Source organism: Bos javanicus, chromosome X (assembly GCF_032452875.1).
Source record: "Bos javanicus breed banteng chromosome X, ARS-OSU_banteng_1.0, whole genome shotgun sequence".
In the NCBI taxonomy this organism is placed as follows: domain Eukaryota; kingdom Metazoa; phylum Chordata; class Mammalia; order Artiodactyla; family Bovidae; genus Bos; species Bos javanicus.
Genome location: NC_083897.1, coordinates 39,304,793 through 39,327,079, shown reverse-complemented (window position 1 = coordinate 39,327,079; position 22,287 = coordinate 39,304,793). Strand labels below are relative to the sequence as shown.

The 22,287-nt window shown below is 45.5% G+C and overlaps 1 long non-coding RNA gene and 1 pseudogene across 1 annotated transcript; one reads left to right on the top strand and one right to left on the bottom strand.

Annotated features, from left to right (window-relative positions):
• Positions 1 to 16,416: 16,416 nt before the first annotated feature.
• Positions 16,417 to 18,518, bottom strand: LOC133242252 (uncharacterized). The gene is made up of 3 exons (XR_009734819.1): positions 18,351 to 18,518; positions 18,029 to 18,115; positions 16,417 to 16,779 (listed from the first exon to the last, which is right to left on the bottom strand). It is a non-coding gene; the product is annotated as an uncharacterized LOC133242252 (long non-coding RNA).
• Positions 18,519 to 19,593: 1,075 nt separating this feature from the next.
• LOC133242251 (protein SET-like) lies at positions 19,594 to 20,864 on the top strand (annotated as a pseudogene).
• The last annotated feature ends 1,423 nt before the right edge of the window (positions 20,865 to 22,287 follow it).

Genomic DNA, 22,287 nt, shown 5'->3' with positions numbered 1-22,287 from the left:
TTAATGGAATGAATATACACTAATGTAGAACGAAATAGTAGAACTGAAATGCACCATGAACCAATTCAACGTAATTTAGATGTATCTAATTTTCACACATAAGAGTCCCTTGGAGTGCAAGGAGATCCAACCAGTCCATTCTGAAGGAGATCAGGCCTGGGAATTCTTTGGAAGGACTGATGTTGAAGCTGAAACTCCAGTACTTTGGCCACCTGATGTGAAGAGCTGACTCATTTGAAAAGGCCCTGATAGTGGGAAAGACTGAGGGCAGGGGGAGAAGGGGACGACAGAAGATGAGATGGTTGGATGGCATCACCGACTCAATGGACATGGGTTTGGGTGGTCGCTGGGAGTTGGTGATGGACAGGGAGGCCTGGTGTGCTGCAGTTCATGGGGTCAAAAAGAGTCGGGCATGACTCAGCGACTGAACTGAACTGAAGACAGACTGTCCCACCTTTCCGCCCATGGCCTGGCACACGAGAGTCACTCAGTGACGAGTGACTGAATGAGCAGATGGGTGTGAGGACAGCAGAAATTTGGGGCCGAGCTGGGCATCTGATCACATCCATCTGGTAGACAGTACATGGGGGTGTAGAGGTTGGAGGTCGAGCCAATGGCAAGCATGATGAGTACGTTCCCCACCACAGCATGGACAGGAACAGACAGAAGAGAAGGGGCTGATGTTTGGGCACCTCTGACAGTCCCAGGAGGAGGAATTCTGAGATGACAGTTCGGTTTCCTCTCCCCATGGCTTCTGGTTTCTGTAGGTAGCGTTGGAAATACATCTGTCAACAAGACCAGAGGCAATATGGGGAATCACGCACTGCAGCCTCCCTCAGTGGTTAAAACCAAGGTTAAAACCATACTGGTTACCTTTGACAAGGAGCTCCAGCCTGGGGTAGTAAGGACATGACTTATTTGCAGGGCTGTCTGGTCACCACAGAATGTAGAAGGGACGAGCTGTGGCTCTCCTTGTGACTTACCTTCTCAGTCAGCCACTCCTGCTTCCCCAGGAGGAAAGAAGAACCAGACAGAGATGAATGGAGGGCCTGCTTTGGGGAGAGTGGCTGGAGACAGCAAGGGCAGTTGAGTTGCCACTGGGAGTGCATTGGTTGGATCCTTACAGGCCTTTTTGTTTTAGGGAAGAGTCTGGGTGAGGACCCCTAGGACAAATTGTTTGTGTGTGTGTTGTGCACGTGTGTGTGTGTCCTTAGACATAGCTCCTTCATAGATGGGTACATAGACATATATGTTATGTGTTTATATTCACAGAAAGATTCACAAAATGATGTTCTCCAAAATGCTAACCAACAGTGGTTATCTCTGGGGTATGGGAGCTTTACTTGTGTCTTTCTTTCAATGCTGAACAAGTGTAAATCTCCCACACTATACTGCTTGCATGTTAAGAAGTCTTTCAGGAGGTGTCTGTGATGGTCTAGGTTGGAGGCACAATCCCAGTGAGGAGCTCAAGGCTCATGAGCCCTTGTCATACTTAAGGGCATATCTAAGAAGTTATGTCCCTTTGTCACTCCTTCTCAAGTCCATGTCACAGAATCCACAAAGGCTAAATGCTAAATCACTAGGCATACTGATGTACACTTACAAATCTAAAATCCAGAGGAACTCCAAAACTGATTGAAACCTGATTTTAGAATGTTGACTCTAGAATAGGCAGATGATGAAGCTGTCCGTTGAAAAAATTCAATGAATCTCAAAAAGGATAAAAACAAAAGATGCACACCAAGACAGATTGTGATCACACTATCAAAAGCCAACGAGAGAATATTGAAAACAGCAAAGCAGGAGCAACTTTTTTGTACAAATTGATCCTCATAAGACTGACAGTTTCTCATCAAAATCCATGAAGTCTAGAAGGCAATCGGGTTACATATTGAAAGTTCTGAAAGAAAAAAAAAAAAAACCTGTCACCTGAAAACTCCATACCTGGCAAAACTTTCCTCCAAAATAGAACAACAAATTAAGGCATTCCCTGATACATTCAATCTGAGATAATTCATTTCTAGTAGATGAGCTCTACAAGCAGTGCTCAAGGGAGTTTTTTAGGCTGAGATGAAAGGAAAGTGACAATAACTTGAAGTTGTGCTGAGAAATAAAGCATATCAGCAAAAGTAAATACATAATTAAAGATAAAATTTAATACTAATGTATTTTCAGTTTATAACACCTCTTTTTATGTATGATTATATACAAAAACATAAAACAATGATTATAAAACAATGCCAATGGGCACACAATGTAGAAAGATATAAACTGTGGCAATAACATTATAAAAGGGTTTAGAACGACCTAGTTTGAATTAATGTCAGCTTTGCTTCAGTAGTTGAGTTACTTCAAACTAGATTCTTCTAAATATTGAGAAAAGATATTCATTGTACTCTCCAGGGAAACCACTAAGAACATATACACTGAAATAAATGAGAAGGGACTCAAAATGGTAACTATCTAGAAAATACCAATATAATCCATGTTTGTCAATAATGGAGGAACTGAGAGATAAAAGATATAATACATATGCAAGGAAAATGAAAATCAGTGAACGGAAGCTCTTATCAATAACTACTTTAAATGTAAGTGGATTATCTGCTCCAAATAAAATTAGAGACACACACAAAAAAAATGGATCTAAAAAACATGACCCAACTACATACCGTGTGCAAGAAGCTCAGTTTAGAACCAAAAGCACAAGTAGGTTGAATGTTAAGAGATGAAAAGGCTTTCTGTACAAATAATACTCAAAAGAGATCTAGGGTGGCTGTAGTAATATCAGATAAAAATAGACTTTAAGTCAAACTTTATCAAAAAAGACAAAGATCATACAAATGATGAAAATTATAAATTCATAAAACAGATATAACTATTGTAAGCATATTTTACACCTAACAACAACATCCCAAATTGTTTGAAGTAAACATTGACAGAATGGTAGGGAGAGACAACCGTTCTACAATGGCAGTTGGATACTTCAATACTCTACCTTTAATAATGGGTAGAACAGCCAAACAGAAGATAAGTAAAGAAAAAGAGGACTTAAACAACATAAAAAACCAACTAGACCTAACATATGTATACAGTATCCACCACCGAACAACAGCAGAATACATGGAATATTCTCCAGAATAGACCATGTGTTGGGCAAAAAATGTCTTGGGAAAGCTTAAAAAATTGAAATAATCCATAGTGTGATCTGTACCCTCAGTGAAAGGAAACCACAAGTCGAGTAACAGGGAGAAAAATTGAAAATTCACAAATATGTGGAAATTAAATAACAGTCTTGAAACAAACAGTGAATCAAGAAGAAATTACAGGTACATTAGAAAATAAATTGAGATGAATGAAAATGAAAAGAAACACCCCAAAACTTATGGTATACTTTGAAAGAAATGCTCATAGGGAAATTTATGACTGTAAACACCTGCCTTAAAAAAGATCAGGAATAAGGCAAGGATGCTCACTTTCATCATTTCTGCTCAACATTGGACTGGAAATTTTAGTCATTGCAATTAAATAAGAAGAAACAGCACCTAAAATGGAATGTAAGAATCATGAGTAACTATTAACAGATGATTTGATCTTATATATAAAATCCTAAAAAAATCCTTGGATAGCAAAGATATCCAACCAGTCTAGCCTAAAGGAAATCAACCCTGAATATTCATTGGAAGGATTGATGCTGACGCTGAAATTTCAGTACTTTGGACACCTGATGGAAAGAACTGACTCATTTGAAAAGACCCTGATACTAGGAATGATTGAAGGCGGAAGGAGAAGGGGACAACAGAGGATGAGATGATTGGGTAGCATAACCAACTCAATGGACATGAGTTTCAGCAAGCCATGGGAGTTGGTGAAGAACAGGGAAGACTGGCATTCGGCAGTCCATGGGGTCACAAAGCATCGGACACGACTGTGCAACTGAACTGAACTGAACAAAAGAATCCACATAAAGAACTTATTAGACTTATTTATTTAATTCATCAGAGTTGTGGATATGAGATCAACACACAGACATAATTCAATTAAGTAATTCTACATAATCAGTTAACTTCAGTTGCTCAGTGTATCTGAACTTTGTGACCCCATGGACTGCAGCACGCCAGGCTTCCCTGTCCATCACTAACTACAAGAGTTTACTCAAATTTATGTCCATTGAGTCGGTGATGCCATCCAACCATCTCATCCTCTGTTGTCCCCTTTTGCTCCTGCCCTTAATCTTTCCCAGCATCAGGATATTTTTAAATGAGTCAGCTCTTCACATCAGGTGGCCAAAGTATTGGAGTTTCAGCTTCAACATCAGTCCTTCCAATGAATATTCAGGACTAATTTCCTCTAGGATGGACTGGTTGGATCTCCTTGCAGTCCAAGGGACTGTCAAGAGTTTTCTCCAGCACCACAATTCAAAAGCATCAATTCTTAGGCATTCAGCCTTCTTTATGGACCCACTGTCACATCCATACATGACTACTGGAAAAGCCATAGCCTTGACTAGATGGACCTTTGTTGGCAAAGTAATGTCTCCACTTTTTAATATGCTCTCTAGGTTCGCCATAACTTTCCTTCCAAGGAGTAAGTGTATTTTTATTTCATGGCTGAAGTTACTATATGCAGTGATCTTAGAGCCCAAAAAAATAAAATCAGCCACTGTTTCCACTGTTTCCCCATCTATTTGCCATGAATGATGGGGCCCGAGACCATGATCTTAGTTTTCTGAATGTAGAACTTTAAGCCAACCTTTTCACTCTCCTCTTTCCCTTTCATCAAGAAGCTCTTTAGTTCTTCTTCACTTTCAGCCATAAGGGTGGTGTCATCTGCATATCTGAGGTTATTTATATTTCTCCCCACAATCTTGATTCCAGCTTGTGATTCATCCAGCACAGTGTTTCTCATGATGTAGTCGGCATATAAGTTCAATAAGCAGGGTGACAATATACAGCCTTGACATACTCCTTTTCTTATTTGGAACCAGTCTCTTGTTCTAACTTTTGCTTCCTGACCTGCATACAGATTTATCAGGAGGCAGGTCAGGTGGTCTGATTCTTATCTCTTTCAGAATTTTCCACAGTTTATTGCGATCCACACAAAGGTTTTGGCATAGTCAATAAAGCAAAAATTGATGTTTTTTCTGGAACTCTCTTGCTTTTTTGATGATCCACCGGATGTTGGCAATTTGATCTCTGTTTCCTCTGCCTTTTCTAAAACCAACTTGAACATCTGGAAGTTCATAGTTCACGTACTGTTGAAGCCTGGCTTGGAGAATTTTGAGCATTACTTTACTGGCGTGTGAGATGAGTACAATTGTGTGGTAATTTCAGCATTCTCTGGCATTGCCTTTCTTTGTGATTGGGAGGAAAACTGACCTCTTCCAGTCCCATGGCCACTGCTAAGTTTTCCAAATTTGCTGGCATATTGAGTGCAGCACTTTCACAGCATCATCTTTTAGGATTTGAAATAGCTCAACTGCAATGCCATCACTTCCACTAGCTTTGTTTGTATTGATTCTTCCTAAGACCCATTTGACTTCACATTCCAGGATGTCTGGCTCTAGGTAAGTGATCATACCATCATGATTTTCTGGGTCATGAAGATCTTTTTGTACAGTACTTTTGTGTATTCTTGCTACCTCTTCTTAATATCTTCTGCTTCTGTTAGGTCCATACCATTTCTGTCCTTTATTGAGCCCATCTTTGTATGAAATGTTCCCTTGCTATCTCTAATTTTCTTGAAGAGATCTCTAGTCTTTCCCATTCTGTTATTTTCTTCTATTTCTTTTCACTGATCACTGAGGAAGGATTTCTTATCTCTCCTTGCTATTCTTTGAACTCTGCATTCAAATGGGTGTATCTTTCCTTTTCTTCATGGCCTTTCACTTCTCTTCTTTTCACAGCTATTTGTAAGGCCTCCTCAGAGAGCCATTTTGCTTTTTTGCATTTCCTTTTCTTGGGGATGGTCTTGATCCCTGTCTCCTGTACAATGTCATGGACCTCTGTCCATAGTTCATAAGGAACTCTGTCTATCAGATCTTGTCCCTTAATTCTATTTGTCACTTCCACTGTATAATCATAAGGGATTTGATTTAGTTCGTACCTGAATGGTCTAGTGGTCTTCCCCCTTTTCATCAATTTAAGTCTGAATTTGGTAATAAGTAGTTCATGATCCAAGCCACAGTCAGCTCCCCGTCTTATTTGCTGACTGTATAGAGCTTCTCCCTCTTTGCTGCAAAGAATATAATCAATCTGATTTCAGTGTTGGCCATCCATCTGGTGATGTCCACCTATGGAGTCTTCTCTTGTATTGTTGGAAGAGGGTGTTTACTATGACCAGTGTGTTCCCTTGGCAAAACTCTATTAGCCTTTGCTCTGCTTCATTCTGTCCTGCAAGGCCAAAGTTGCCTGTTACTCCAGGTGATTCTTGAGTTCCTACTTATGAATTCCAGACCCCTATAATGAAAAGGACATCTTTTTTGGGTGTTAGTCATAGAGGTCTCAAAATTCTCCAAGCCAGGCTTCAGTAATACATGAACCGTGTACTTCCAGATGTTCAAGCTGATTTTAGAAAAGGCAGAAGAACCATAGATGAAATTGCCACCATCTGCTGGACCATCAAAAAAGCTAGAGAATTCCAAAAAAAAAAAAAAAGCCCTATCTATTTCTTCTTTATTGACTATGCCAAAGCCTTTCACTGTGTTGATCACAATAAACTGTTGAAAATTCTGAAAGAAATGGGAATACCAGACCTCATGACCTGCCTATTGACAAATCTGTATGCAGGTCAGGAAGCAACAGTTAGAACTGGACATGGAAAAACAAACTGGGTTCAAATCGGGAAAGGAGTACGTCAAGGGTGTATATTGTAACCCTTCTTATTGAACTTATATGCAGACTACATCATGAGAAACACTATGCTGAATGAAGCTAAATGTGAAATCAAGATAGATGAGAGAAATATCAATAACCAAAGATATACAGATGACACCACTCTCATGGCAGAAAGTGAAGAACTAAAGAGCCTCCCTATGAAAGTGAAAGAAGAGAGTGAAAACGTTGACTCTAAACTCAACATTCAGAAAACTAAGATTATGGCATTTGGTCCGATCACTTCATGGAAAATAGATGGCAAATCATTGGAAACAGTGGCTGACTTTATTTGGGGGGGCTCCAAAATCACTGCAGATGGTGACTCCAGCCATGAAATTAAAAAACACTTACTCCTTGGAAGGAAAGTTATGACCAATCTAGTTGCTGCTGCCAAGTCTCTTCAGTTGTGTCTGACTCTGTGTGACCCCATAGACGGCAGCCCACTAGGCTCCTCTGTCCCTGGGATTCTCCAACCTAGACAGCATATTAAAAAGCAGAGACATTACTTTTCCAACAATGGTCTGTGTAGTCAGGCTATGGTTTTTCCAGTGGTCATGTATGCATGTGAGAGTTGGAATATAGAGAAAGCTGAACGCCGAAGAATTGAAGCTTTGTACTGTGGTGTTGGAGAAGACTCTTGAGAGTCCCTTAGGCTGCAAGGAGATCCAACCAGTCCATCCTAAAGGAGATCAGTCCTGAGTGTTCACTGGAAGGACTGATGTTGAAGCTGAAACTGCAATACTTTGGCCACCTGATGTGAAGATCTGAGTCATTTGAAAAGACCCTGATGCTGGGAAAGATTGAGGGCAGGAGAAGAAGGGGACGACAGAGGATGAGATGGTTAGATGGCATCACCAACTCAATGGGTAGGAGTTTGAGTAAATTCAGGTAGTTGGTGATGGACAGGGAGGCCTAGCATGCTGTGGAGCATTGGGTTGCAAAGAGTTGGACACGACTCAGCGACTGAACTGAACTGAAATTAAATGGAAAGATTTTTCCATGTACATGGATTGGGAGACAATATTGTTAAGATGACAGTACTCACAAAGTGGTCTACAGACAATGCAATTATCATCAAAATCTCAACAGCATTTTTTTTTTTTGCATAAATGGAAAAGCTCATCCAAAAATGCATAGGGAACTGCACGGAACCCCAACTTCCTGGTGCTTTGTTATTCTGCCCCTATCTTCAGTACTATGAGGTCCTCCACGTCCCTCCAGGGAGCCTACCTCATTTACTCATAGCTATGTTTTGTCACTTACAAGCAAAGAGATCCAAGTCATGCAGACCTGCACAGGTGAGTTTCAAGCAACAGACTCAAGAAACGCAAGCTGTTTGGGGGTGATTTGCAATTACTTACTTGGTCAAGTTGCGAGAAGGCCAAGTGACTCCCTTCACATTGCAGGGGAAGGGAGCAGAGAACCCAGCTGTTACCACTGAGTAAATGGGGCTGTGTGTTCTCTGAGGGCAAACTCTAGGGTTTGAGTAGAGGCTTCCATGAAGCCATCTTTAAGTGTGACTGCAGGACAGACAGTCACTTGTCATGGTCTTAGGTAACCTAGAGCCTGGGAGCCACAACTCCAATCTTGACTTTATCTCCCCCCCCACCTAGAAGGAACCTTGCAGTTTCTCCCTGACCTTGCTGATAGGGTCCCCTTAGTGCATGTAGCCAAAGTGTGGGGTGCCCAGAAAACTCAATTTGGAAAAGGATTCTTAGTAAGTTGGAATTTTGTAGTTGAATTCCATCCCAACTGTGTCTCTGTCATGAAAGTAAGAGCACAATTTAATAGAGTGCTTTCCTCACAGTTGCCATGGGGATATCTGAGATTATTGAGAAGATTCAGAGAACCAGAGATCCATTCAAAATGTCACCCACCTAATAGTTCTGTAAGCTTTCCTTTCAGTATTGCAAAAGATTTCTTTTGTAAGAGTCTGTCTGTCTCTGTTTCTCTGTCTTTCTGTCTCTTAATTCTGCCCCCTACCTTCCCTACAGTTTTCTTCAGGTAGTTTCCTCAGAGAGGTCATCCTGGAATCATGCAACCTATATTAACTGGTTGAACAAATTTTCAAGAATAAGCCCAGATGGGAATTTAGAATTTGGTGAAAATGACATTTCACTTCAGTGGGGAGATATGGATTATTTAGGAAATGGTATTGGGACACCTGACCAACACTTTGGAGAGAAAATAATCCTAGATTTCGATGTCATTTCTCACAAAATACATAAATATTTGTCTCACCCAATAGATAAAAAATGTGAAGTCCTAGAAGTTGCTTTGAATGAAGGTTTTCATAATTTTATAACGGGCAAGGCTGTTGGTTGGAAACAAAATTCAGAAAGTATAATGAAAAAAAATCACTTAAACATATTTAAATTGTTCAAATTTGTACATAGAAAAGACCACATACAAAGATAAAATAAGAAAAGTGGAGAGAATGTATTTTCCAATTATGACAAATATTTGGTATTTCAAACATGTGAAGAGCACTTATCCATCAGTATTAAAAATATTACTGTCCCAAATAGAACACTGGTAAACAATATGAATGGGCAGTTCTCCAAGAAGAGATACCATTGGCCAAATGCCCTATGTATTCTGTTACATTATGGCGGATTCATGTCAATGTATGACAAAACCAATACAATATTGTAAAGTAAAATAAATAAATACAATCAAAAGGAAAGTGGAGTTGTATTGAGATGTGACTTGAGTGACTACATGGGCAAAGATGTAAAAGACTGAATTTATTCTGCTTGCAGTGGGATGTATGAAAATGATCACTTTCATACACAATTAGTTAGGATGTGAATAGATGCAACATTTTGAGGGGGCAATTTGTTAAAATGTATCAAACTCTTTAAAGGGGCTTACTCTTTGACCCAACAATTCCTCTTCTAAAATATCTAGTACAGAAAAACAAGTATAGTAGAATATTCATTTTGGCATTGTTCATAATACTAAAAAACGAGAAACAGCAAGAAGGCCTAGATATACATTTTTATATACCTATATGGTACTGGTTAAAATAGCCATGGTATTTAAATTTGTGGCTTTTCAGCCAGCCTGATGCCCATACCCTGTCTCCTATGTGTTTTATAGAGAAGATTTAGAAGTACAAACAAGTGTAGGAAGGCATCTTAATAAAGTTCCTCCATGAAGGAGAGAAGGGTGCAAGGTGTAGCTGCAGTGGAGGTAAAAGCAGCCACCAATCGGCCTGCTCCCTCCATGGATGATGCAGAAACGGGAGGTCTCTAGAGCATGAAAGTCAGCGGAGCCAGTGGCCCCCGATGTCTGGGGTCTGGAGTACACTCTATGTCTCCCCAACCGTAGGTTTGAAAGGTATCAGAATCCTACAATAAGAGGATGAAAAGTTTGCCAGAACCCGCCTCTAGCCCTCAGGTGTCTATCCTGGCACCTACTTCTTGAGTCCCCAGTGGCAAGTCTACTCGATTACAAGTCTTCTTGTGTCACCTGGGCTTGGCACGATGGGGTCCATGAGCCTGGTCAGAGGAGTCAGCTGCTCAGAGAGCCTGACAGTTACTGTCAGATGTCACAGACACAGCTGCACTTGGGACCTGTCACAGGAGAAAAACCAGGGGTGCCTGACACCCTGTTGAGGCTCCTCTTGGGTGCATGGCCAGCGTTGCTTCATACTTTATTCCATGCTGTGCTTTTTATGTGGCTGCCATCAGGGCCTTATTGCTGAGTTGGAGACTTGGAGGTTCAGCCTTGGCAAACCCTGTTCAAGGTCATCTGGAAGGCCCAGTTTGCCTGGCTGTGCAGGGAGCACAAGACTGCTCTTGCTCACAGTCCTGACACCCTGAAAGAGAACCCAAAGCCCCCCAACATGCCACAGGGTGATCAGGACTAGCTCAGCAGCCCCACCATATATATGGCCTTCTGTTCTCAGTGCCAGTCCCAACCTGCTCCTCTGTCAGGAAAGGGGTTTGCTCAATCCCCAGTCCCTGAGGAAACATTGGCTGGCACTCCTGATGCCAGTTAAAACTCCTGCCCAGGAGCCTTCCTTGCTTTCCTTCCAAGCTCCTCATCACCGTGCCAAGAGTCTTCTGTTCTTGGAGCTCCTACAACACCCATAAGTCTCTCTCCTGTAGTGTGCCAGGAAGTGGCTGCTGTCCTACTCCAAGGCCTTCTTCACTTCATCAGCGCAGCAGGAAAAGGCGGATAAAGGTTATCTTGATTCCAGGGCTGGCAACTGCCAAGACTCACATTCTCATAGCCAGATGTGTACCCAGCCTCTCTACCTGGTCTCAGGGCTACTGGTGGAAACAAGCTGTCCTTTTCACCCACCTCTCACCAGGAGGATTCTGAGAAGTAACTCAGAAGCACACTGGAGCCTTGATCCACTGAAGCAGGAGAGCAAAATCTGTGGGCATGATGCAGGTGAAGGTAGCAAGGAGAGATCAGGAGTGCTGTTGGAAGAATGAAAACCAAGGAGCTTCAAGGACTCCTAGGACCTTGTGAGGACAATTCTCAGAAGTACTTGTTAGAGACAAATGATGTAATTGCCCTTGGGAAGGAGAAATGTTTTCCTGTTTCCAGTGTGCTCCTCCCAACCCACAGGGAAGGCAGGGATTTAAAATGAACTATATTTAGAAAAGGAGTTTCCCATTGTAAGCACTGGTTTGGAAAGTCACTGAAAGACCCCTTGGGGCAGGCCCATCCTTTACCATCCAACAAAGAGAGAAAACATCCCTTATCGGAGTGCAAACAGCCTTTCTTTGGTAGGTGGTGAAAGTGAAAGTGGAGTCGCTCAGTTGTGTCCTACTCTTTGTGACCCCATGGACTGTATAGTCCATGGAAATCTCCAGGCCAGAATATTGGAGTGGGTAGCCTTTTCCCTTCTCCAGCGGATCTTCCCAACCCAGGAATCGAACTGGAGTCTTCTGCATTGCAGGTGGATTCTTTACCAACTGAGCTGTGAGGGAAAACTGTATGTCTCCACAAAAATTTGGACACAAATGTTCATAGTGCTTTTATTCAAAGTACATATTCAGACACACAAGACTATATATTGGATGATACATTTATATAAAATGCAAACACATCTAGAGTGAAACATATCTAGGTTGCTGCAGGTTGGGTATGATGGGAAAGGACAACCACAGGGATTATGAGAACATGCTGTATGTTACTCTGGTGCTGGTTTCATGGGCAGATGTGCTTTTCTGAAATCACCAAGGAATACACTTTAAATGGATGCAGTTTGTTGTATGTTCAGTATTCCTAGCCTGGTTGATAAAGCAGCTGCTTCCCACAGGACTTTGGGAGGTGGACGACAGGTTGTCCAAGGCTGAAGTGTTGGAGGAAGTGATGGAAAGAATCAAAATATTGGGGATGTGTTAATGGTCTTTCTAGTTTCAGAGATCCCTTACAAAAGAAAGGGGAACTCGGGCTACAGTGGGGAGTCTCCAAGCAGAGCTGGGAAGGACTGCAGTTCTTCTAACAGTGATGCTCTTCTCAACTGTGATGCCTGAGACCTGAAACCTTTGGTGATTGACAGCCCAATAAATCAGAACCCTACAGGTGGAGAAAGCTAACTGCTTCTGAAGGTTGAATGCCAGCAATTTGAAATGGTGGCTTAGAATCAGCCTCCTGAGGAGATGAGACTATGCAAGCCAGCCAAGCAGTGCAGGCCAACTTAAACATGTTTCATCTGCATCTAAGCACACTGTTTCAGATGGCCTCAAGACAGCTCCTGGTCATTGTCAGAGAGGGGCACAGGCCAGTACAGAGACCAGTAAACAAAAGGCTTCAGGCTTAAGAACTCTCTAGATTCCCTGATAGCTCAGTAGGTAAAGAATCCACCTGCAATGCAGGAGAACCTGGTTCAATTCCTGGGTAGGGAAGATCTGCTGGAGAAGGGATAGGCTACCCACTCCAGTATCCTTGGCCTTCCCTGGTGGCTCAGCTGGTAAAGAATCTGCATGCAGTGTAGGAGACCTGGGTTCGATCCTGGGGTTGGGAAGATCCCCTGGAGAAGGGAAAGGCTACCCACTCCAGTATTCTGGCCTGGAGAATTGCATGGACTCTATAGTCCATGAGGTTGCAAAGAGTTGGACACGACTGAGGGACTTTCACTCAAGACAGTTGATGGTCTTTGTCAGAGAGGGGCACAGGCCAGCATGGAGACCAGTAAACAAAATGCTTCAGACTTGAGAACTGTCTAAATTAGCTGTCTAATTGTGTGTGAACTGGCTGAAAGCCAACCCATTGGTAAATGGAAGTATATTGCCAAAGAAACTGCAAGCTGGGCCTACAAAGCCAGTGACTGATCAGACCCTAAAGTACCCACCCTGCTGCACCAGCATTGGGTAGCCTCCCAGAAGGGTGAACCCTCAGAGTCTCACTTAAGGAGTGGCTCCAGGAGGTAGATGGGTAAGGAGACCTCTAGATAACAAAGCCAGTGGCTACAGAGGACAATGTGAGGACACGTGAGCCTTCTCCAGAGGTCTGATCATCTGTCTGATGATCTGACATCAGTGGCTGTCTGATGGGCCAACCAAGGACCTTGCCCTATTGCTGGGGGAGACTGCTTGTGTTCTTCCTAACCAGGGGGCTTCGTCTGATGCTGTGAACCAGAGACTGTATGTCCTCCGTTCTCTCCAACTGGTTGACTTCAGATCACCTTCCTGTATGGAGTCTCCCCTTCTTTCTTTTGGAAATAAATGTCTTCTAAGTTTTACCTGTGCACATTACCATTCAGCTAGAGATAGATCCGGAGAAGGCAATGGCACCCCACTCCAGTACTCTTGCCTGGAAAATTCCATGGACGGAGAAGCATTTTAGGCTCCAGCCCACGGGGTCACTAAGAGTCGGGCACGACTCAGCGACTTCACTTTCACTTTTCACTTCTATGCATTGGAGAAGGAAATGGCAACCCACTCCAGTATTCTTGCCTGGAGAATCCCAGGGACAGAGGAGCCTAGTGGGCTGCCGTCTATGGGGTCGCAGAGTCGGACACGACTGACGTGACTTAGCAGCAGCAGCAGCAGCAGAGATAAATCCAGATTCCCTTGTCCCTAGATGTCATTAGGTGTGACTGGCTTCCTGGGTGTGCGACTTTTTCCCATGGCCCTGTTGTCAGGACACGCTCCCCCCACCCCGCCCCCGCCCCACCATGCTTGATACACTGCTCACCATTGCTGTTTGAAACAATCATATTTCAGCTCGTGTTATGTAAGTGAAGTATGATGGGACAATGGAGTCTGGGCAAAGGAGATGCACTGTGGTTGGCACACAGGTGCAGGGGCTCAGGCCCACAGGCATGGGAACATTGGGCAGTCTGAGGTGATGTGGGCCCTGACGGGGGACAGAGTGGGACCTGGACCCAGACTAGTCGTGGTGGCAGTGGCTGGAGCATGGAAGATATGGACACTGACCATCCATTTCTAACCACCTGTGGGCAATCACTGACTCACTGGACATGAGTTTGAGCAAGCCCCGGGAGACGGTGAAGGACAGGGAAGCCTGGCATGCTGTAGTCCACAGGGTTGCAAAGAGTTAGGCACGACTGAGTGACTGAACTGAACTGCAGGCAGTTCCCTAAAGTTGGCTCAGAGTCAGCAGAATGTATTCCTGTCCCCACTTTTGCTCTGCATCTTGCTGTGCTGTGACTTCTGCCTCCACCCTCTACTGAACTAAAGAACAAGAAGTGATGGGTAAGGATCAAAGAGGAAACGATGATGACACAGTGGTGCTGGCTAAGATGTTGGAGTACCGATGGCAGATAATGAATCCAGAAAAAGGACTGGGCTTCCCTGGTGGCTCAGACGGTAAAGTGCCTGCCTGCAATGTGGGAGACCTGGGTCAGGAAGATCTCCTGGAGAAGGAAATGGCAACCCACTCCAGTACTCTTGCCTGGAAAATTCCATGGATGGAAGAGCTGGGTAGGCTACAGTCCATCGGTTTGCAGAGTCGGACACGACTGAGCAACTTCCCTGGGAAGGGGGAAAAGTCAACTGTGTTGTGTAGCAGCTGCTCAAATGACCACAGAGGAGAGGGGAGAACAGGAAGGTAGATCCAAGTGCAGAGAGAGGAGTGTGGCTGGGCTCTGGAAGAAGGCAGTTGGTTCCTGCTGAGAGGGAGGTAGGGACACCACAAGGCCCAGAAAAGAGGGAGGAGAACAGTGTGGTGGACATAGGAGCAGAGCCACACACCAATCAGACCCAGGCCACTAGGGCCCACCCAGGCTTCCCCACAGAAAGGAGGCAGACCACCAAATCTGTCAAGTACTTCAATTCAAAACTGCAGCATATGAGGGGCAAAAGCTGTGCTAACCCTCAGGAAAGAGGGACACCCTGGTAGGGCAGCAGGGCAGGGCCTTCTGATGAGAAGTGGGCAAGGAGAACAAGGGACCCAGTGTGGAGCTTCTGGATTCAAGAAGCACCAGCTGCTTTCATGTGGGGGATGCTGTGTTCAGCCTGTGAAAGGGAGCAGAGTCACGGTGGAGCCCCCAGCCCACTCACACGAAGATTGGGCAAGGAGAGAACATGTCCCACTCACTTCAAAGGGTCTGGAACTTGTCAATGAAGCACTGCAAGACCACTGAAACAGAGAAAGCCATACCTAGGCATTCCAGGCACAGGGATTCAGAAACCCCCTCTTTCTCGTGGGACAAGCCTAACCCTGAAACTGGACCCCCCCCCCAAACCTAGTGATATCCAGCCCTGTGACTAACTCATCCACCCATCACTCAGGTTAAAAATAGACATGTTTTTCCAAATGAGAACAAGATGTGCAAGTAGTTCTCAAACTCCAGAATGTATCAGAATCATTCAGATCCTATGAAAACATGTCTACTCTCTGACTACCAGCAGTTAGAGAAAATAAATGTGGTATCTCTAAATTAACTAAAATAAGATCTCTAGGACTTGTTGGCAAAGTGCACATGTGGTTCAAACAATATATGTCTTAATGGAGAGATAGGTAGATAGGTAGGCAGAAAGAGGTGAAAATGCACAGAAGGCTCCAGGGCCAGGTCTGGCAGAGTCTCCTTCCACAAGAATGTTGATCCCTGGGTAGCAGCCTATACCCCCAGTCCCCCACCCCAACTACACATTCTGCACTAGGATGCCCTGGTCTCCCTCTGCAGGCAGAGGGAGATCTTTACCAAGTTGATCTTTAAGGTTGTCAATTTCTCTCTCCAGCACAGGACACTAGCCCAGCAGACAAGGGATAAAGAAATTGTTAGTATGGTCTCACCCTTTTGCCCTTCATCCCCAGCTCCCTCCCTGGTACTAAACCCACATCCCAAAGCCCATGGTTACATTAGAATGAGTCCTCCAGTGGAAAGGAAGTAGTCTACCACCTTGGAGGTGAGGCAGGGACAAGATAAGTGTGTTTAACCCGGACACCAACCCTGCTGCCTAGACAAGAGAGCATTACTTGAGGGCAGTTGTGTGCTCCAGGTGGTGGCTGCTTCATTTCCTCTCGGGACAGACGAAGTGGCCTCCAGAAAACTAAAAGAGAATATAAAATCCAACTCCCAAGCTCAGAAGACAAGCAGGAAGGGCCTAGCAGTGTATGCAGCAAGGCAGTACCCCCACCCGTGGTCAAGCTGTCCCTGCTCTGCTCAGCAGCTCTGGGCCTGCCTTCCAAGGAGCCCTGGGTTCAAGCCAGCCCTGTCTTCACTGTCTCCTATGGGAGAACTGTTGGGGTAAGCAGAGAGGTCTGGGAACGAGGCTGGGGTCCTGGGAGTGTCTGAGAAGAGTTCTCCTGTGTCCTAGAAACCAAACTTTGGAGACTCACCTGAAGGTGGGGATGCTCTGGGCTTGACACTTCCCTGTGCCATGGCCAAAAGCAGTGAATTTCCTGGAACTTGAGAGGTCTTGGTATCCAGATCCCGAGTGTTGTATCCTCCGTGATGTTAGGACGGGCAAGATAGCTAAAACACACATTCCTGACTCATTAGGGGTGGGGGGGGGGATGGGGTGGGCAGCACAAAGTAGGGAATAGATAAGAAGTAAAAACCTAAACTCTTGGAACTTGTGTGTGTGTGTGTGTGTGTGTGTGTGTGTGTGTGTGTGTGTGTAGGGGCATGGTGAGGTAGGGAATAGTTAACAAGGAAAAACCTAAACTCTTGAGAACTGTGTGTGTGTGTGTGTGTGTGTGTGTGTAGGGGCAGGGTGAGGTATGGAATAGATAAGAAGTGAAAATCTAAACTCTTGAGAACGTGTGTGTGTGTGTGTGTGTGTGTGTGTGGGTGTAGGGGCACGGTGAGGTAGGGAATATTTAAGAAGGAAAAACCTAAACTCTTGAGAACTGTGTGTGGGTGTGTGTGTGTGTGTGGGAGCAGGGCGAGGTAGGGAACAGATAAGTAAAAAGCTAAACTCTTGAGAATGCTCTCCAGAAGTCAGCCAGGGTGAGCAGTGGGGCTCTGAGAAAGCTCAGGGCCACTGCAAGGAAGGCAGCAGGAATCAGGAGCCACCCAACCTTGGAGGGATTAGTCAGTGCTCACTGGCTGCCAGCCCCCCCTCCACCAGCCCCACTGGGCATCCTAATGACAATTTCAAAGAGCAAAAGATCCCCTGCAAGCTTCAGGGTGGAGTGCGTGAAGGGGAAGGGGAGGGGAAGGGCGCCTACTCACTTGGCGCTTTGGGACAGGCTCTTTGCCTCGGTTGCCATCTCCTTGGGCCACCAGGTCCGAGTCCCTGGTCCTGCTGGCCCCTGGTGGCTTCCCGGTGTTTTGCTTGGGTTGTCTGGCCCCCGGAGCAACCAAGGAATACTTAGTTCTGCCAAGGACTGGCAGGCCCAAGATGGGAGGGAAGCTGTCTAGTGCCAGGGGACCCCCTGAGAGGCAGGCCTGGGGCTTTCTCCCCAGGATGACTTTGGAGATGGCGCCACCCGGCAATTTCTCCTGAGGGCCCTTCTTCCATGGGGTGACCTGGGGCAGGTGGCCGGGCCTGCCCCCTCGATTCCCGCTGCCCATGCTCGGCGCTTTCTTAGATGGCTTGTTGGAAGAAGAGATGTTGAACTCTCTTGTGAACTGCCTCTGCATGGTGGCAGCTATCGCGCGTTGAATGGAGCACAGGTAAGCACCACCCCCTGCTGAGGGCAGCATGTGGGGGCCTGCCTCCAGAAGCATCCAAGCCCCCGGACTTGAACTGGCCTCCTTCTTTGTAGAAGATGCCCACCTTCATGTGTGGTGTCTCCTGGAACTCGTCCGAGGACAGGTCGGAGGGCTCCAGGTCGGAGGGCGGCCAGTCCAGTGAAGTCGGCCCCTGGAGACCCAGAGCCATGTTCTAGCAATCGCTCTCCTAGACCTCCCCGGTCCCCAGGCCTCCTCCCCCAACCTCCAGACGGCTGTGCCCTCACCACCTTGGAGTGCCCTCATCGGGGCCACTCTACCCGGGCCACGGTCGCCTGCACCACCCTGGGGACCCCACTAAGTGGGTCCTGTCCCCACCGCTGCCCTCCCTGTGCCCTGGGGCAAGACCTGTTCCCAGTCAGACATACCTCATCATCGTCAGACGAGCTCATTTCTCAACAGAGCAGACTCCACAACCCTCACAGCCCTAGGTGCTAGAAGCCCTTGGAATGGGAGCCAAGACCCTACCCCTAGCAGCAGGGTGCATGCGTGCCACAGCCCACCAATCAGCGTGTACCGGGTACCCATTTTTTGAGGGCTCCCGCCAATGAGGATGGAGGGCACGTGGTTCCTGCAGGATCAGCCGTTGAAGAGGTGGTTGTGGGGGAGGGGAGCCGAATTATAGGTTCCAGGCTCTGGCCCCACCTCTTCCGGTTCCTCAGTCTCAAGCCTTAGTTTCGGGTTCTTAAAACTGGGAAGTGGCAGCCCGTCCCTTTTGGCTTGTGGGGACTAAATGCACTGATGACTGTGAAGCCTGCTGGGGCAGAGAATAGTTGCAAGCTCTCATTCCCAAATGTAGCTAACAACCCGCTCGGTGAAGGAGCAGAGGACTCATAGGCAAAAAGCAGCGTTGGAAAGCTCTTCTGTGACAGGGCAGACAGGAAATAGTTTCTACTCTGTAGGCTGAGTGATCCATTGCAATTTGCCTGGCCTCCAGACTTGTGGAAGGACAGCTGCCCTAACCAATATGTAAACTAATCTGCTCCGACACTGTTTACTGGCTGGCTGCATTCGGGTCATAGGCCATAGTTTCCTGATCCCTGACTAAATCCAAATGGGAGGGAATTCTAATGCTCACCATCAATAATTGGGAGATGCATACTCAAACCACAAATCATTTTTTCTCATCAGATTTGCTAAATTTACCAAGGTCATGAAGAAACCAGTGGCTGTGTGCACTGCTGGAGGGGGGCATATATTAAATTTTGGAGGGACACTTGGCGTGGTTATCTGGCAGAATCTGTGCTAGCAAAGTGGGCAACATTCACTTCTGCTTCTGGTACTGCTCTTAAAGCCATACACCCCCTCCGGAGATTGAGCAGCGAGCTGGAGAGCGAGTGAGGGAGCCTAGCAGCCTGCCCGCCTGCCTACGCCTCCCCTCTGTAAGCAGGAGCCAGGGCCGCGGCCCTGCAGTAGCCCCAGTCCCTCCCTCGTCGTCAGGCCACAAGGGCAGCGCGTGAGCCAGCGGGAGGGACAGCGAGTGAGCGACAGAGCGCCGGAAGGAAGCGGCCAGATTGTTGGAGAGCCCACGCATGTGGCTTTAAGGGGAAGCTGCTGGCTGCCCCCTGCGCCTTCCCCTCTCTCCCCTTCCCTGCTCCGCACCCACCCTAACTGCGGAGCAGCACCAGGTCAGAGCCTGCGGCCAAAGTCAGTACCAAGGAGCTCAAATCCAAACGCGATGGGGCCCCCGAGATTTCAGAAAAAGAACAGCAAGAAGCAATTGAACACACTGATGAAGTACAAAATGAATTAGAGACATAATGAATTTAATACTTTTGAAAGTAGGACAGAAATATTACCAACTCTACCAAACCTTTTTTTTTTTTTTTTCCAGAAGAGGTTGGAATTGATCGCCCAAATCCCAAATTTTGGGGTGACATTTGTTAACCATCCACAAGTGTCTTCTCTGCTTGGGGAGAAGGATGAAGAGGTGCTGCGTTATTTGACAAGAGTTGAATTGACAGAATTTGAAGACATTACATCAGGTTACAGAATAGATTTTTTATTTTGATGAAAACGCTTACTTGGAAAATAAAATTCTCTCCAAAGAATTTCATCTGAATGAGAGTGGTGATCCATCTTCAAAGTCCACTGAAATCAACTGAAAATCTGGAAAGGATTTGACGAAACAATCAAGTCAAACAGAATAAAGCCAGCAGGAACAGATAGCATGAGGAACCAGAAAGCTTTTTCACCTGGTTTACTGATCATTGTGATGCAGGTGCAGATGAGTTAGGAGAAGTCATCAAAGATGATATTTGGCCAAATCCATTACAGTACTACTTGGTTCCTGACATGGATAACAAGGAAGGGGAAGGAGAAGAAGATGACGACAATGATGAAGAGAAAGAAGGATTGGAAGGTACTGGTGAAGAAGGGGATGAGGATGAAGGTGAAGAAGATGAAGATGATGATGAAGGAGAGGAAGGAGAGGAAGATAACTAATGGAACACGGATGGATTCCAACCTTTTTAAATTTTCTCCAGTCCCTAGGAGCAAGTTTCAGTCTTTTATTTTTTTTCTTCTCCTCTTGTGCTCAGTTGCCCTGTTTTTGAGGTCTCTTTTTTCCTTTATACCATGGTTCAAAACTTATTTGAGGGAGGAAATACCTTGAGCAGAATTCAGTGGGGAAATAATCTCTACCCCTTTCTGTTCCAAATTCGTTGTTATCCCTTATTGTCTTAAGAAAAAATGTATAGAATCAACACCACCATGTTCTGTGGGAAAAAAAGAAAAACCTGCTCCCTTAGCTCTGCTGGAAGCAGGAGGGTTCTAGGCCTCTGTATAGCTGTGCATAGAATTCTAGCTTTTTCCTCCTTTCTCTGTATATTGGGCTCAGAGGTTACACTGTGTCTCTATGTGAATATGGACAGTTAGCATTTGCCAACATGTATCTACTTTCTTTTGTTTAAACAAAGAAAAACAACTTTAAAAATGGGGTTATAGAAGGTCAGCAAAGGGTGGGTTTGAGGTGTTTGGGTGGGATAAGTGGGCATTTTGACAACATGGCTTCTCCTTTGGTATGTTTACTTGTGATGTTTAATGGACATCCTTGCAGTTTAAGATGACACTTTTAAAATAAAATTATCTCCTAACAAGGACCTGAGCCCTGCCACTCAATGGGAGAATCAGCAGAACCTGTTGGATCTTATTTGCAATTGACATTCTCTGTTGTAATTTTGTTCCTGTTTATTTTAAAATTTTTCTTTTTGTTTCACTGGAAAGGAAAGATGATGCTCAGTTTTAAACAGCCTCCCTTTCTCTAATTCCCCCTTAACACGTCTGCGGGACACACAACCCGTCCCCTCGCCTTTCTTTCTGCCGAGGTTTATAGAAGCCCGAGAGTCTGAGGACCGAGTCTGGCCTCTGCGCAAGAAGCCAGCAGTCACGTGGTTTAAAGCTGCATCCTGCATCCCAGTGCCCCTCCCAGCGCCCCCAGCCGGCCACTCCCCGCCCCATCTTTGACTGTAACATGTCCAGGGGTTCTGCCTGCTCCACAGCACCACTAGCTTCCCTGCTCCAACTCCAAATGCTGTTTGTTCCTCCGAGGTAATTGCATCCAGCCTGGCTGGGTGAGCACCAGTCAGCAGGGCTTTCCCCCTTAGTCCGCAGTCATTTGGCTTCCCCAACCACCACTAAGCCCCTGACAGGAACCACAGCCTCTCCTCAGAGGGTTCCAGAAGGAGATCCTTCAGTCAGCCCAGCCCTTTCCAGTTTTGATTCACTCAAAAGTGACTGCACTCAAACTCTGTTAAGAACCTGGAATGAGTTTATTTGCACCCAGCCCTTCCCAGACAACACAACTGCTGAAGAAAATAGCATAAATGTCCCTCTCTGTAATTCTGAGTACCCTACAGATGCAGGAGGGAGAATAAACCTGAATATTAGTACCAGCGTAGTGTCTTATGGAATTGTTATGAGGTGTCTCGCATCTCCTCTGTAATTTCCCTGAGGATGCCACACCATCCCAACAAGGCAGGGTCAGTAGCAGGTGTAAGCATCCTGTGTCGTAAACTGCCAGACTGAGTGGTTCAAGAATCAGTGTTTTTACTTTGGCTTTGAGGAATCTTCCAGTCTATTTATTTGGTGAATTTGATGATGATGAGTTTCAATCTGTATTTTTTATGTGTCTCCTAGTAAGAAGAGGAGGTGAGACTGTCAGTTGGAGAAGAGAAAAGAGATGTTGTGCCTTGGAAGGTCCCTAACTTTGCCTCTAAGGATTTGATATTTGAAAACTTCTAACCCGGATTTGTATAATGGGGCCTCTCTGATAGTGGCTTTGGGAACCCCTTTGAAGTTGAGAAC